We start from the raw sequence: 17,414 nt of genomic DNA, 5'->3' as shown, positions 1-17,414 counted from the left end.
CGAGTGTCGATGGGGACCAAGGACCTTTCTGCAATAGTCCAGCACCGGGCGACGTGGATACCACCACGAGCAAACACGCCAGTAGTTAAATCCCAGGAGTGTTGTGGTGGCTGCGCTTCGCGGTCCTCTTTAATATCTCTGATGCTGCAAGCTGTGCGCCTCTGCGTCATTCTTCTGATCTTACGCCTTCATTTCAACCCTTATTTATAGTTGCCACTCCAAAAATAAACAAAACCCAAAAAAATGCCTATGTTTGCTCCATTCCATTCACATTAGTTTATGTCTGTAGTTATTTATAAAAAAAAGTCCCCCCAAAAAAAGATTTCCCCTATATTGTTTTTTTTAATCTGTTGATATTTTGTACTCTCTCTTTAACGTGCAAATTACATTGCCAAGTTAACTTGTCAGGTAAGTACCTCTTTCCTTGTTCCATTCCACTTTGTGAGTAGTTCGAGAAATTTGTTCACCAAAGGATTTATTTTTTCTTTTCTCTTTTTTTTCTAGTTTCTCCGGTGTTTGTAGTGCGAGCTTTTCAAGAAGCCAGATGATATACAAACAATACCATTATCAGATTGAGGATTGAGAACACTGTTTTCTTGGTGAAAACCAGCATTATTCAGTACTTTTTTGTCCAAACAGTTCGATTTGACTAGAAGGAAAAAACAAAAGGAGAGGTAAACACTATATCAAGAAAAAAAACTGATGCTTTTGTGGCATTTGTAAAATATAGACTTTATTTTACATGCATGAAACCCTGGGATTTGGTTATCCATACATCCATGTAGGATGAAAAAACTAAGAAGGATGGAGTAGTCAATTTAAAAGAAAATGTGGCAAAATAATATTTATTTTCCTGCATACTTTTAAAACATTTGATGAAATGAATAAAACCTTGCATTTTTGAGAATAACCCACGGTGGGAAACAAAACCCTACGAAGGTAAACCTTTTATTTTGTCTGTTCTTGTCAATTTAAATCTTAGAATCCATGGAAGATACTTATTATATTGATTGTCTCAAGACAAAGATGAAAGAGAATTTTGCAAGTATGAAGTACTGATTTTCCCCTTTAAAACTGTACAAAATTGTAACTAAATCGAAAGGAGTGGACTATGGAAACTAAAATGCAGCTTCAGTTTTAATAGTGAAAAACCCATATGTTTGAACGAATTGTCTCAATTTTTATGTATATATAGATATATGTCAACAAGTAATAATTATAGGGAACATGACTATAGAATATGACAAGAAATATTTGCTCCATTATGGAGATTTCTTAGAGCGACCAAAAGACATCCACACAATACATTGAGTAAAGGCATTGATCATATGTGTAGGATATATCGGTTAAATATAATTAGGATGTTATATGTTTTTATAGCACAATCTTAATGTTTACTAATTGAAAGGGAGGTTTTTACATATAAGAAAAAAAAAGCAATTTTATCTACATGTTCCATTGCAGAACAATGTACAGTAACTTCTCATGATTAATTCAAATAACTTTTGGTGCATACAGATCTTCGGGATGCTAAGATTTAACTCTACATAATTGTATCTCATGGGAAGATTGTCGGACAAATTCCGTGATGGTTTGACAGATGAAAAATTTTGGTACGTACCTTCCTTACTGGTATACATATACTACATTCGATCCTGAGTTCACGTAGAAAGAAATAATTGGTTACCAATGAGCTCTCTTCTCTATTCTACACAAGCATTGATTGGAAATGAATCATGTGGACTGATTTTGTTAATATTAATTGGTGCATACGGATCTTATTGAACTCTGGATCTGTAGTCGCGACTCACTCACATGATGGATTTCTAACTATGTACAAACAGCAGGCTCTACTCAGAGTACCTGTAGTACTCACACCATAAATCACTGGTATTGTACCCGTGCTTACATGATGCACATCTTGATTGATACGAGTACATCGAACTATTAATTAAGAAACTAAAATAAATATTGTTTTTTTAACTAGAAGAACAAATTGAAATTAAACATATTAATAATATGCATTATGACACTGGAAAGTTGAGTTGAAGTAACAGTAGGAAGAGTACAATTTAAGTAAACAGTAAATAATGCCCATTATAATTGTATAGTTTTGTGGATCATATCAAATAAACAAAATAATTATGCAACTCTAAAATGACGTACAATTCAATTTCTAAAATTTATGCGAGTTTAAAATCAAATATCATTCTATCTTCTTACCCTACGATACATACAAATTAAAAAAATTATCACAAACATTTTTCAGTACAAAAAATTATATATTATAGTGTTTAATTACCAAAGTCAAATTAACCGTGATATTTCCACTGGTTGTGTTTTTGATTCAGTATTTTCCGGAGAAACGCACGGGTTCGCTTCATCGCTTTTCATTGGAGACTTTGGAGCAATTTTGCTATTGACTGTAGTGATTCAACATTAGACAAATCAAATAATTCACTTATTTTAACTACCAAGATATAATACCAACACAGAATTCCTTCAACCCAAAACACGCATGTCTATTTGCCCCAGAACACTCATGCCATTTGACAAATATTTATTTGATATTACTGTTAGTGATTAATCACAAGTTGGAATTTAGTTGATGATTTTGGATCACCCTGGTGCAACGTCCGTAGGCATATCTCATCCTACATTAGCCATCATCCACTTATTATATGTAAATACATAACAAACTTATTTAATAGTATGTCATCAGTTTTTTAAAATATCATTTATAACATCTATATAACACTTATCCCTAACTTGTAAATCAAAAATATAAGTAGTGATCTATATTTTATATTAATACATATATATGTGGTTTATAGTTATTTATCTAAACATGTCGTATAATAGTTACATATTCCCAAAATATAAATTAGGAAGACAATAATACTCATCAAGAAAACATTATAGTGTACATGTTATTTCTTTCACAATCAATATGATTATACCATTTTATTATTGTTCAATGTCCTAACGCATATATGCACACATGATAACTACCCTAATCAGGCTTAATATGTTTTTTATATAAAATTAGTGAAGAAAACAAAAGGACTATTGTAGACGACGTGTGTTGCTGCTCCGGGCGACATCAATGTGTTGCTACATATGGAAGTGTCCGTATGTTGTTAGCCATGAAAGTACTGTAGCCAGTTACCAATGTTCATCGTTACAGACAATGCGAAGAACACTAGTACGAGCTGCCAGCCTCTAATGGTTTTGTAGAAGAGTTTGTCTTATGTCCAGAAATTTTGTGATAGAGAAATAATATAACAAATCTTATCCATCGTAAATTAGTGATCCTTATAGAAAAATTGTTCATTAAATATAGAAAACTTAAGAAGGAAAAATTCTTAATTAGTGATCAATTCATGATATGGTGTTGGCATTCCATAGTAAATGAAAATTTCTATCTACCATAAAGGAAGAGGATCTGCATTGTTAAACAGTATACAAATGTTTTGAACCGTCAAATGTGTCATGCGATAATAATGATGATGAATAAAATATGTTTGTGCAACTTCTTCATGTCTGGTCAAATTTTAGACCTTTTTAAGTGAAACTTCTTCATGTCTGACCAAATTTATATAGAATAATATAGCAACATTTTCAACATAAAACAAAGATACTATAAAATATATTTAATGGTGGATTGGTGAAACTAATTTAGTGTTGCAGATGTTTCTTTGTTTTTTTAGAAACCTGGTTAAATTTAAATTAGTTTGAAGTACTGAAAAAACTAAATTGACTAATAATATGGAGCGCAGGGAGTTTTTTTTTAATTTAATTATGTATGCAATTAGCTCAGCTATCCATCCCTTTTCACTTGTCGTAGGTTTATGATATAGAAGTCTCGATCTGATGCACTTATATGTTTGGTTAGTTTTCCTAATCATATTCATAGAAATCATTAAGAATATAACTACGCTAAGGACCATTGCATGAGAGGTCTGGTGTACTTTTGTCATTTTCACACACCAAATCTCTTATATTGTCAAATATAGCAATATGGGAAGAATTTGATGTTTAAGTAATAAGTACATGTATACGTCTATTTGTCGAATACCATGAGCTCGGTTAGTATATCTCACCTAAAAGACGTGGGTAGTGTCAATGTCACAACCTATAGCTATGTTAATTACAATTCACTTAAAAACGGTACGCAAGAGAAATTCCTACCACGCATGACTCAAAGTTGAGTACCAGCGCATAGAAATCCTCATTTGTACTAACTTTCAAGAAAAATAGTCACACACAAACACGTGTGTACTATCGATATCGATGTTTGTTATTAGCAATAATAAACATGAGGTTTTTCTTTGCTAAATCAAGAGTTAGATGGTGAAACAAGAAAAATGGAATTTATAGAAGTTTATACCCTCAATATGTGGTAATATCCTACTCCTATTTTATGGATTAGAATCCACCGGATTGTATTGCTTATGTCTAGGGATATAGATCATGGTGACTTATAGCGGCTGACTTGTGATTGTGGTAGATGTAGTTTCCCTAGTCTGAGGCTCCTTCCCCATCTTATATAGGACGAGGAGTGATGTTACACAGTAAATAACCTAACCAGATGCGGTGTATGATTCCTATTCTATAAATGGTAGTATTTTGCTAGAACATTATCCATTTCCTTATGGTGAAAGAAAATACAACAATTAAGTCATGCCCTATGTTTTATTATGTGGTTTGGCCTACATCTATTAACAGGTTGGATAAGTCTTCCATGATAGTAGACGGGGAACATGCTCGGTGTTCCGCAAGTTGTCCACTGATGTGATATCCTTGTGCTTGATCCAATAAGTCCATGGGTGTGTCACATCATCAATAATGAATGGTCCTTCCCATAATAGAGAGAGTCTATGCAGATTTAGGGTAGTTTGCATTTTTTTCTTAAAATGGGATCACTCACCGAACTAGAAGGTGTGGCCATGAACATTATAACTATGATAACAGCGTAAGCTCCATGGGTACATGGTCAGACTAGATTATTGCAATATCACATGCCTCCCGCTCTCGCGGTCAACTCGCTTATGCATCATGTAAATATGACTTACATTAAAATAGCAGCACAAAAGATATGCAACATGTAACAAATAAATTATATTTTATGAAAAGCAGTAATATTGTACAAGGAGGCCACACAAAAAAAAACTATTTTAAACTTCCAATTGAATAAATCAATAATTGTTGAGTGTATTGGATATTATTTTAAAAGAATAACTGACCTAATGGTATATTGTAGACCAACGAACAAACTTAGTGGTATATTATAGAAAATAGCAATGCTAGTACCAACTTGTTGAACTAGGACACACTAGATGGCACATAGTAGTTTCTGTCTTTAAAATTCTATATGCATGATATTATAGCAAACAATAAATAGTTAAATTGATAAACATGATTGAATCTAGATCGACCAAGCCACTGTTTCCATGCACATGTTACCAATTCCAACCATTTCTGATCATTTTCACCCCTACACAAGACAAGTGAATTTATACTATTGATGGGTTAGGATTTGTTCAGTTGTATTTCTTGTGCCCAGGGATGGTAGTAATGTAGTAAGACATTCAAATATATTATTGATATAAATGCAATGAGTTAGTATGCAGTCTCGCAAGGATCATTGGCTGATCGACCAAGATCTATAAAATATCCAGACTACCCTAGTGAAAATAATCTTAGAAGATCGAACTAAACCAAGACAGTTTAAAATTACACTTAGCAATGTCAGGCAAGATATTAAACATATCAAGATTTCTATCAAGTCGATGGGCTGGTGACTAATAACTTATTATCTAGAACTCCAATAAAACAACAAGCAAGATATATCGACCTAATATAAACTATCTGATAAACACAATCTAAAATATCGGACCGAACTGAAACAATATTAAATTCAAGTTATCAAACAACAAAAGTCAAATCAACTAAAATCACCCAAAGTGGTCAACCAACTCAACCCAAGAACTGAACCTATATAATTACTAGCAACAATATAGATTTTGATTGGAATATTGGATCTAACCAAGTAAGTCCCGGTCTGACCAATACAATCACTAGATAATTAACCAAAAACGATCAAAGATGCAAAAGTAACTTAAAGTAAAACTAATACCATAACTAGCAACCATACAACCAGATCAGAATATCGACCTAACCGAGGAAGTCCTGATCTACCCGATACAAGTATTGGGGCCAACGAAATGTAGAACTTACCCCTCTAGAGATACATTGAAGCGATGCAGCCCCACATTAGTTACCAAGTTCCGCCGGTGATAAAACATTAGTGAAGATGTTTTTACAAGGAACTAGGTGTACATATTTATACCCATCGTTGAATACTAGTCCATAATATTGGACATGATACACATTTTCTAAAAGATAAATGAAAACACCCAAGTCCTGATCGGACTATAAATCTAGTCCCTATTAGATGTAATATATGTTCCTAAAAATAAAAGAAAACCTAGTCCTAATCGGACTCAACGTGTATCTAAACACCAAAAAAGGCATAATACTACATGAGACGAAAAAAATTACTAAATTTTGCATAATAAATAGGTAGAATTAATCTGTCATCCCATGGTCTCTGCGATTCCTTCTTAAACTTGGACTCTTCTGGATCACCTTTTCATCGACTGATTACACCATTTTCTTAACCTAATTCCATCAGTAATTAAGAGCAAGCAGTCCCATGTATGACTTTTTTTTGTAAATCTAATACAGTTATTTATTTAATTTATTGTTTTCCTCAATAATATGGTATCATAGAAATATATGTGTTCCACCTCCTAGAATTATCCATGCAATACAAATAACTGATGGCAGATGTAGCTAGCAAGTTGTAGGTTCTACTTTTTCAATAAAAATATATAATATATATAATTTTGAATAATTGATACATTTGTTTTAGTTCTATCCACGCAATTGCGCAGGGCCAATCTAGTTTACATGATCCAAGTGCTTTACATATGCAACACGTGAAGAGATGTGACTTGGGAAACGTACGTAATCGTGCAGAGACACAAAATAAAACATGACATATTTTTTCAGGCCTTATTTGTGCCTAGAAAATTAAACAACATGTGCAGCGTTGTACACCGGTTCTAAACCGGCACATATGAGAGTATATATTTTTATAGGTGGTCATCGTTTGGCTTTCTGATAGAAAAGATGAACATACATATTTGCAGATGAATAGTAATTTGTAAATAAAATTTTTATATACGTATTTTTAACAATTTAAAAGCATTGGTTAAAATTAATTAAACTATGATAAAAAATCTTAAAATTAACTCTAAATTTAAAATTTAAAATTTTAATTTTAATTTACCAGCATAATCAGAAGCGAAAAGATGACGGCCATGCTAACATAAATTTAGTGAGGTCACGAATTTATTTCTTACCTGTGTCTCTTGAACGTATGTTAAAAAGGATCATACGTGGGTGTGCAGTGCGTATGAATGGTAGGGTGTGTGTGCATGCATAATTTTTATATAGTATTGTCCCACAAATTCTGCTTGACATGTGGAATGCATGATTAACCCTTTGAAATCCACCCTCGTAGTACTTGTTCTCATTTGTTTTCGGAAAGATAAATAATGCCTTTTTCTCTTTTTAGATTCATATATGTACTCATATTCTACTGTGAAATTTTGTTCGTCCAGCAATGAAAGCTACGAAAAACCACATATTTCCACTGTTTGCCTCGGGCTTAAGTCCTTCGTAACAGCACTAGCTAGTGTGTACACTGCTATACTTTTAACTGCATAAGCGAGTTTATCGTATTATGTATTTATGAAAAGCATTACAGTGGCATAGACCCATCATATTTATTTTGGGTACGTACACTTTGAGATTTTTAAAGTCGAGTAAGTTGCACGTGGACCATATTTTATTTTTTAAGTTTACTTTGGATTATCTTTTGAACATATCTTTTTTATTTTAGACTAGATAAACTTGATATGAACCACGCCAAACAATTATTAAGATCAATCTTACCATCCTCGAGAAAGAAAGGGATGTATCATGTGTTCTAGTATAAAATTTGGTAGCATTACTTTTGTATATCAAAATTTCACATTTCTCAGGTACGATAAAATTATCCTTACTTGCGTGTCAACGAATCCGAGAGGGTTTAACAGCCACACATGACGCCCCTCGTTGAAAGCACAAGCAAACGAATCCCGACTTTCGTGACGGAATTCAACTTAATTTATCTCTCGGATTGCATGCATACATACCGGCCGGCCGGCCTCATGCCAGCCAGCCAACTAACTAGTAATTTGTCTACGTCACCTGCAGGCTAGGAGGCTACCTTGATGTTCTCAAAGATGAAGAATGGGGTAAACCCGGTCTCAAGGGTGGTGTGTGGTGGATTGTCGGGATCGGGCCGGCGGCGGGTTCCTTCAAGCGGGCCATATCACGGTTCTTTTTAGAGTTTTCCCCCAAATTTGGGGGGGCTTTGATCACGTGATCAAGGTCCGGCTGATCAATCCGGAGGAAGAAGAAGAAGATGGAGGCCGAAACTTGGTCTTGAGCATGGGGAGGCAGCTAGCTAGTCGCTGCAGTAGCGGAGGAGCTCGGTCTGGTCGACCAAGAATACCACCGGCTTAAGCAAGCCCTAGGGGAGACACGCTATTATTCCTGGGGTATGATGGGAGATGGATCTGACGAGCTCGACAATTACTTGGATAGATTGGTTCCTCGGATCAACTCCAAATTGTCCAGCAAGAGAACCTGTACGAACCCTTCACGTCCAGTGACTTCACAGACAAGCTCATGCTTCCTCCTGTTAGCTGGCAACACTCTGTCCACCACGTCCCAAGAAATCTGCAACAAGAGCAAGTCAGAAGGTGATGAAATAGTTGATTTCCTCGATGATTATGTCATCATGATCATCATCATCATCATCTTCGCACTGAGCCAATCGGCCAAGCACATCTCCAAGGCAGTGGGGGAGGAGGACAATGAGGAGCACAGGCATCATGTTGCCCTCAGATGCTTTCTCTACGCCCTGCTGCTCTCGCCGCAACGTCATGAACCACCCGATGCAGGCAACAATAATAATAATAATCCTATGGTTACCAAAGATGAGCTTATCCGTCAGTGGGCTGCCCAAGGCTTCCTTACTACTACCAGTAAGCCAAGAGCACTAGTGCAAGAAGACTTCCACAGCAAGGGCATCAGGCACCATGATGATGCATATCAAATTGGGAACCTCATCGTCCAAACGTTTCAGGAGCATTCAGTACTGAAGCTACCTTTTTCTCCAGCTCACTGAAGGTGAGGAGGCTACCAAAACTGCTGCACGCTTCTTAGCATATCACGGTCTTGTTACAGACAACCTGACAGAAGGTGATATATTTCAGGAGGAGCAATGGTTGCAGGACAAGAGATGGATAGGGATGACCTGCAAGCAAGGAATGAAAGATCAAGCATGGCACACAAATATGAAATGGCTAAGCAAGGAGGAAGAACCCAGTGGAACTGCAGCACTTGTTCTAAGAGGTTGCTCAAAGGAATCAAGTTGGTTTACGAAGCTCAACCACCTGTTGCCAAAGCTCCCTAGTCTTCTTGTTCTTGACCTCTCTTATACTCCAGTTGAATCAGTCCCTCCTTCAGTTTGGTGCCTCCCAAATATCCAATTTCTTTCACTGAGAGGCTGCAGTAACCTTGAAACTCTATCCAGCTTCTATAATGATGAGAGAACAACCTCACAAGAAGATAGAAACATAAACACCAACTTAATTACTCTATCTCGATCTTTCCTATTCAGCTATAAAATCTTTCCACTGTGCCCTATTCCAAAATATACCAAATCTGCAGGAACTTGTGCTAATCAGCTGTGACAACCTTGTGGAGTTACCACCTTCTATCACTGCATTGTCTAGTCTGACAAAGCTTGTGGTCACAGGAACTCAAATAAAATATTTCCCCGAGAATATGTTCCAAGATATGAAGAACCTTCAGTCACTCGAGCTTACAGACGACAAGAGATTAACAGAGGATATATATTAAAATGGCTACGCATCCTACACTAAAGTCATTCTTGCTTATCAATGCACCTCACGTAAGGTGCTTGTCACTGCAAGGATGCAGAAAGCTGGAGCACGTGGAGTTGAGAGATCTTGGCGCTTTGGAAGAACTGGACCTATCCGCTACAGCTATCAAGGAGCTCCCAGTTGACATCCCTAACCTGCCCCAGCTTAGGCAATTGCTTCTCATGGGTGTTCCATCCCTGAGCCGGTATCCTTGGCATGGGCGCCTGCAGCGATTCCCAGGCGTGTTTTGCTTGGATCACTGCGCGCATGAACATTCCAGTCATCATGATGATCGAGTTGCTCGTGTGTGCGTGAAGGATTCTAGATTGTTTTACAGCTTCAATCAGAGAACTGGAAATTCAGTACTAAATGGAGAATTTCTCCAATCTTAATTTCTATGTTCAAGTTGCACCATGCAAGGTCAATATTATGAGGCTGGAGGATGAACAAGACATGCTGGCCAAGAAGCTGGAGGAAGTAGCACAGACGAAGCAATCCCCTTACGGTGATGTGTACTACACCATCATATGACAAAAGGAGCTTTAGTGGCAGTGTCCACGGCTGCGCCTCCAATTCATCAAACGTCTTCTAGAAGCTGCCAGATCGGTTTCTGTGACAAATGACACTTACGTGTCTTGTCTTACTGATCTGGGCGACTTGTGTTCGCTGGAGGACTGCAGGCTTCGTTTATGCCATCGGATGAAGCATGTTTTTTGAAAGAGCAGATTAGAATGCATGCATGGGTGTCTCAACTCAACCTACTGAGGATTTTTATGTTTACAATTTTCGTTACCTCAACAAACACCTGCGCCTGGAGTACTGCCCAAGGCTGGAGAGCGTCATGCCACGTGGCTCCTATCTACCGAGTCTCACGACCGCGCCCCAGTGACGAGCTACATCAGGTGAATCCATGCATGCCTGCCCCAATTAATTAAGCTAATCATCCATCCATTCACCCATATAAATCCATGCGCCCATTTCTCTCAGCATGCATGTCTCCTTTGCTAGCGGCTACCTGGCCCATCCGCCATGTATTCACTTCACCACTGCCTAGCCAAACACCTACATCTATTCACTGCAAAAAAAAAAAAAACCCTTATAACTTATGACAGTACTCAACCGTGCAGTAATTCTACTACCATAAATATACCGCACACCATTATACTGCCCATCTATCCACTCATGTTTCATAATGCCCATCCCCTCCTTCCATCCATGCTTGCATGTTGAAAAAAGAAAAAGAAAAAAAAACTTACTTGACAGTATTCGACTGTACACTCGTTCTAGTATCATATATATACCACATATCATTATACTACCCATCAACCCATCCATATTTCATATTGTCCATCCCTTGCTTCCATCCATGCATGTTGAAAAAAAGAGAGAGAAAACATATACCTTACTTGACATTATTCGACTATACACTCATTCTAGTACCATATATACACCACATACCGATATACTGCCCATCGATCCACTCATATTTCATAATGCCCATCCCCTGCTTCTATCTATACATGTTGAAAAAAATATTTTACAAAAGTGTTTCTAGTACTAATATATGAGTTATTTGCCCAATGCTGGTGTGCTTATACATACATAACATCCAAATAAAAGGTTGGCTTTCTCTGATTATGGTGACCGGTCTCTTGGGCCAGGCATCCAGTGACAGCTAAACCAGCCTGTCCAGTGTGAATTAAGTTTGCTTCCAGATATTACTGGATGAGCAGTGTTTTTATGTACAATTATACTGTTTTAAATGTGTGATGTAAACCATGTAATGTTTGTGTGGGATATAGGAACCAGTTATTTAATTATAAAGAGTGGTGTGCTACGAGTGTAATGTTAATTTGTATGCACATCTGATCATCTATACTAATATAAAAAGGAAGAGTTGGAATTTCTCTATATCCACTCCAACAAATGTACACAGGATTGACTTAAATCGATTTTCCACCGTTAGATATAAATATCCAATGGCCTAAAATGATTAGAAATATCTCTCTCTTGCAATCTACACAGGATACACCTCTCTAACCGCATACTCTAGGCCGTTAATTAATCTTTCCTCCGTTGTCCTCCGCACTGTCTCTTGTCTCTTCCCACGATCAGATCCCATCCACCGCAGGCCGCACAGATGATCCTGTCCGCCGCCGGCCACACCCACGCTCTTGTCCGCTGCCGCTGGCCACCCCCGGCGCTCCCAAGCTGACGCCCGCTGCCTGCATCGGCTGCACACAGCAGCCACACTAACGAACATTGGTTGTACATGAAATCATCCTGTATCGCAAATAATTAACCATTAGCTGATCTTCATCCCAGAATTGCGCACCCTTCCTTTTAGGCTCCCCAAATCATTAGCCAGTTCTTCAATGTGTTTATAAATGTTATGTTCTATTTCTTGCTTGCGTCTCAGATATCATGAATTATTTTGTCTGTTTTAGGTCGTGAGTCTGTTAATCTTTTTATGCCTCATCTTTTGGAGCTTACCAAGCCTGATCGGTCCATTTCTTCATTTCACAATTCCCAATGTGATCCATCTTCTCCCTTGAAATGAGTCAATTATCATTAGCCGAGAAATAAGGAGTTGATTGATCTACGTTTAGTTATTGCTCATCACGAGGTGGTCAGCTTCGTCCCTTCCTTGTTGTAATGATATTCCTTGCTCTAATGCTGCTTATTTATCAATTATAATATATAAATATAGGGTCTTCTTCCTCTATTTCTTGCTGTAATTTTGTTTACTTATCAATTATAATAGATAATTATACCCTTTTTTGTTGCAAGCATGTACGTAGCTATTAATTTTTTTGTCTCTAGCCAAACTCATCCCATGACGGACAATGTATTGATAATCTATTTATCAAATATTATCATAAATGATTGGTTTAATAGTTTCGTGGATTCCACCAGCACACTTCCTAAAATTATGCAAATTTAAATGAAGCTTTAATTTCTGGAAATATCCTAGAGCTTAGGCTTATGTTTTTCTACTAATAATGTATGGCATATAAAATATTAAAAATTATGCCGTATTGTAATGTTGAAAAATTAAATTTATATTAATTGTAAGCATCTCTCTATATAATGTGTTCAATTTAATTTGTAATAGTCTCGATGTGCCTTGCACGTGCACGATGACTAGTTGTAATAAAAACACATATGTATTACATGTTCTATTTCCTAAACTCAGAGCATAAGGTGGAGTTAGTTATTCGCTAATGGAATTACTGTACCATGATTGCATAATCAGCTTTCTTTCTAGTGTAGATAGCACATGAAACTTGTAAAGAAAGGAGTTACCAACTCTGAATTCTGTAGATCAAGCTATAGTACATACATTCCTGTAAGTGGCAGGGCTTCAGTGTAAAAAAAAAGAGCAATTTTATGGTCTTTGAGAAAGTACCATGAGATATCAAAATTTTAAAAATTTTAGTATCTCTTGATACCTAGGTACTAGAATACCAAATTTTACACTAAAATTTTGGTACTTCTCAGTACCAGGACCGTAAAGTTGCTTAAAAAAAGCAATTCTTGGGTCAAATGGCATGAAGTAATAGTTTGGAAATCTGAATCAAAGCGACGCTGGTACAAACATTTTCACTGGATGACCAATATTAGTCTTCTTAGTATTTTTCATGTTTTATGTCTAGCTCTAGGTTGATATATTCATCTTCTTCAATTATATTTTCTCCTTCTATTGCCAGATATTCACTTCGGTCAAGCATATCATCCTGTGATACTTCAGATCGTGAAATCCACATCTCTTACGGAAATTGTTGAGGAAAAGCCCTGTACTCTGCTTTTTTACAAATATGGAGACAATTACCCAGATAGGTAGTTCAGGGTGCTGATTGCTAACTTGGTAGTTGCAGCTCTGCAATTCACTCAGAATCAAGGATAGCTGCATCTGGAGAACACTATCGCAGGCATATTTTGGAAGAGTAAACCATTTCAACTGTTCACCATCTAGTTTCTAGTGAAAAGAGCTTCAAAGATAACAATGAAAAAATATTAATTTGATTCATGCCACTGCAAATTTACAGTACTAGAAAACTAATATTACTATTCATGATATCGGCTATGTGCCACTGTAATTTTGTAAAATTAAATTCATGTCATTACTGTCACATTTTCCAAAATACCCATATACACAGAAGCTACCTGTCAGGTCCATCTCCTTCCTCCATTCTATTCTCTTCTCTGTTCCCTTGTTCCCTGGCTGTTCATCCGTTGGTCGACAAAGAACTACCAGCACACCATCAGCATGACCTCAGCAGTGGCCTCCACCGTCAAGTTCCACTCGACGTGCGTCAGGAATCACTCAGCAGCGCGGTGTCGCGACATGTCCTGCTACAGCGTCCATCCGACGACGCAGGCCTTGTTGTCTCCCGCCAGCCGCTGCCATGAAGGCTTCTTGGAGGTCATGATGCTAGCTTGCTCCAGCCATGTCAAACTTTAGCACCTAGAGGAAAGGGTAGCTGGCGCCAATGCGCCCTGACAAGATCCCATCTCGTCGCTTCGCCACTGATGGCGACCACCGCGACCTCCTCGGCCTCTCCCTCCGCCTCCGCCTCCACCTCCAGCCGCGGTGATGGCGGCGGCTCCCTCGCCGACTCCCACTCCGCCGCCGTATGCCTTGCCCCTACGGCCACCGATGACGACCGCCACCGCCACCGCCTCACCCATGTAGCCCGCGGCAATAGACCGCATCGCCGGCCACCTCTCTGCTTCGACAGCCTCTACTACCAATCTCCTTCCTCCATGCCGAGTCGCCGCTGTCTCAGTCTGACCGCAAGGCCGCTCTCCTCGTGCTCCTGTCCCACGTCGTCTCGCTCTTTCTCAAGCGCTATCGCGGTGCGCTGGCCCCCGACGAGCTCACCGCCTTTGATGCCTCACCACCGACCACGCGGTCGGGTTGCACCTCCACCGTCTACGCGTCGCGTCCATGGGGGCCCTGCTTCTGCCTACAGTCGTTCACACTTTGTTGTCGTCGCCGTCGTCGTTTGCCGGTGATGGGAGATGTAAGGTGACCGGGACACCACCTCGAGCATGTCCCATGCCACTCCCAGGGTGGATTTACCACCGGGGTTAGAGGGCTTCAACCCTCCTACCCAGTCGGCGTCATGGAAGCCCTCTCTTAACCCTAAACAAAATTTTTAGTATTACTAAAGAGAATAAGGGCTAAAAGTAGACATCAGTATTAATAGATTTTTACTCTCTTTCGTCTAGCCTCTTCTAATATTTTTTCTGATCCGCCACTGGCCACTCTAGCGAAGAATAGGTGGGCTCGGACCTGGTCAGTAGTCCAACCTCTTCTTGGGGTCCCTCTCAAGCGCTGTGTGATGAGGTCAGTGAGCTCCAGCTGGCGCGCCAGCTATCGCCCTACTACAGCCTCAGGCTGCTCCCCATAGCTTCGGTGAGGTTGAGCTGCTGGAAGGACGGACGCCGCTGGGGAAGAAGTAGAGAAGAAGTAAAGAAGGAAGGGAGAAAGGATAGCGTGACGGAAAACGTGAAAGTGATAATATGGATCTAATTTTATAAAATTATAGTAGCACCTAACCAATATCATGAATAGTAATGATATTTTTCTAATAGTATAAATTTGCAGTGCCATGGATCAAATTAACTCACGAAAAAACCGATTGTGTGTTGCTTGTTACCGCAACCAAAGACTATCATGGGTGCGTCTCCTAGGCCGCGTTCGTTTGAAGGCCGGTAAGTTAACTTACTTGACACGGAAAACGTAGTAGTAATAGATTAGTACATAATTAATTAATTATTAATTATTAAAAAATATAAAATAGATTAATATGATTTTTTATAACAAATTTCCTATAGAAAATTTTTGTAAAAAATACACCGCTTATCAGTTCGGGAAGCGCGTGCGGAAAACGAGGAGAATAAGTTAACTTAGAGGGAGAGCCGAACGCAGCCCTGGCCATGCACCTCATCATTTGGTTTTTGCTTATAATTATAAGCCAAAATTTAAATTCTTAACTTTCAGTTAAAGTTAATTTTAATGTTGTTTCATCGTAATTTGGTTTTTAAGTCGCTATGAATATGTATATATAAATTTTATTTAAAAATTATTTTTCGTTTGTAAACACGAGGTTTGACTTTTTGATCATTAAAGGGTTGTTTGTATCTAGGGACTTTTTTTAGTTTCTTGTCACATCGGATGTTTGGACGTTAGTTAGGATTATTAAATATAGACTGATAAAAAAACTAATTGCGTAAAAAAAGCTATTTCATTAGATAAATTTTTTAAGCCTAATTAATCTATGATTAACAAATATTTGTTGTAGCATCGCATTTGTTAATTATGGACTAATTAGGCTCAAAAGATTCGTCTCGCGAAATAGTCCAGAGTACGATGTGAGTTTTATTAATAATCTATATTCAATGTTTCTAATTAGTATTAAATATTCGATATGACATGAAAAAAAAAGTTAAATGGAAACAAACATGCACTATGCAGAGGCATTTCATCGAGCAATGGATGAACCAATAACAATACCAATCCAGAGGAATCGGATCGTCTGCAGTTAGCCCCAGCCCAGCGACTGCTGTCGGCAGTCACACCATCGCAGCCGTTCGCTGCCATCCAACGGAGTAGCTGAGCCCAGGCGATACCTCCTTCGCACGTGGATGTTTTGGCCCAATAAAACACGGCCTGCTAAGCAGAAAAGGCAACCAACAGCATTCATTCCTTTTTGGCGCGACAGATCGCTGTTTTGGCGCGGACGCAGATTGTTTTGGCTCGGGGCTAGAGCCAGGACGACCGAGGCAAGGCAACGATCGTGGTATGTTGCCGTCGAACCTTTTATTTTGCAGGGGGCAATCACAGATGATGTCATTGCTGAATTCTAGTAGTATGTGTATTTGTAGTAGGAAGAATGCCTTTGGCCTCCTGAAACAGAGATTGTTTTGGAGTAGCTTTTGCATGTGGTTGAAGTATAAAACAGGGAAAATTCTGAAGTCCATATGACCAGCAATAAGGTCATATAAACCTACTGGATGCCAAAGAACAGCATAACGATTTGTGCATCTCTTATTTTGCAAGACTCGACGATACTTTTTATTCAATTCCATGATAATTTAAAACAAAGTGGCAATATATAAAGTTTCCATGATTCTGATGCTTTCGATACAACCACAAGTTACACAATTTGCAAGCTCTTGCACAAATTTCACTATACAGGCATTCTCTGCACTGTACATAGAGCATTAGAGATTGAGAGAGCTCTTGGGCAGCTGTCATGCTTCAGCTTCATCTAGTTGACCTCCTGGACGAGGTGGAAACGCTGCAGGCCGGCAGCGCCCAGGACGACGACAACGCTT

General features: G+C 38.4%; 1 pseudogene; it reads left to right on the top strand.

Annotated features, from left to right (window-relative positions):
• The first annotated feature begins 1,560 nt into the window (after nt 1-1,560).
• On the top strand, nt 1,561-10,956 carry LOC102700987 (annotated as a pseudogene).
• Nucleotides 10,957-17,414: the final 6,458 nt, after the last annotated feature.

The sequence above is a fragment of the Oryza brachyantha genome, chromosome 4 (genome assembly GCF_000231095.2).
Source record: "Oryza brachyantha chromosome 4, ObraRS2, whole genome shotgun sequence".
Lineage (NCBI taxonomy): Eukaryota > Viridiplantae > Streptophyta > Magnoliopsida > Poales > Poaceae > Oryza > Oryza brachyantha.
The sequence above is the reverse complement of the archived record's forward strand: the minus strand, read 5'-3'. Positions and strand labels throughout refer to the sequence as shown.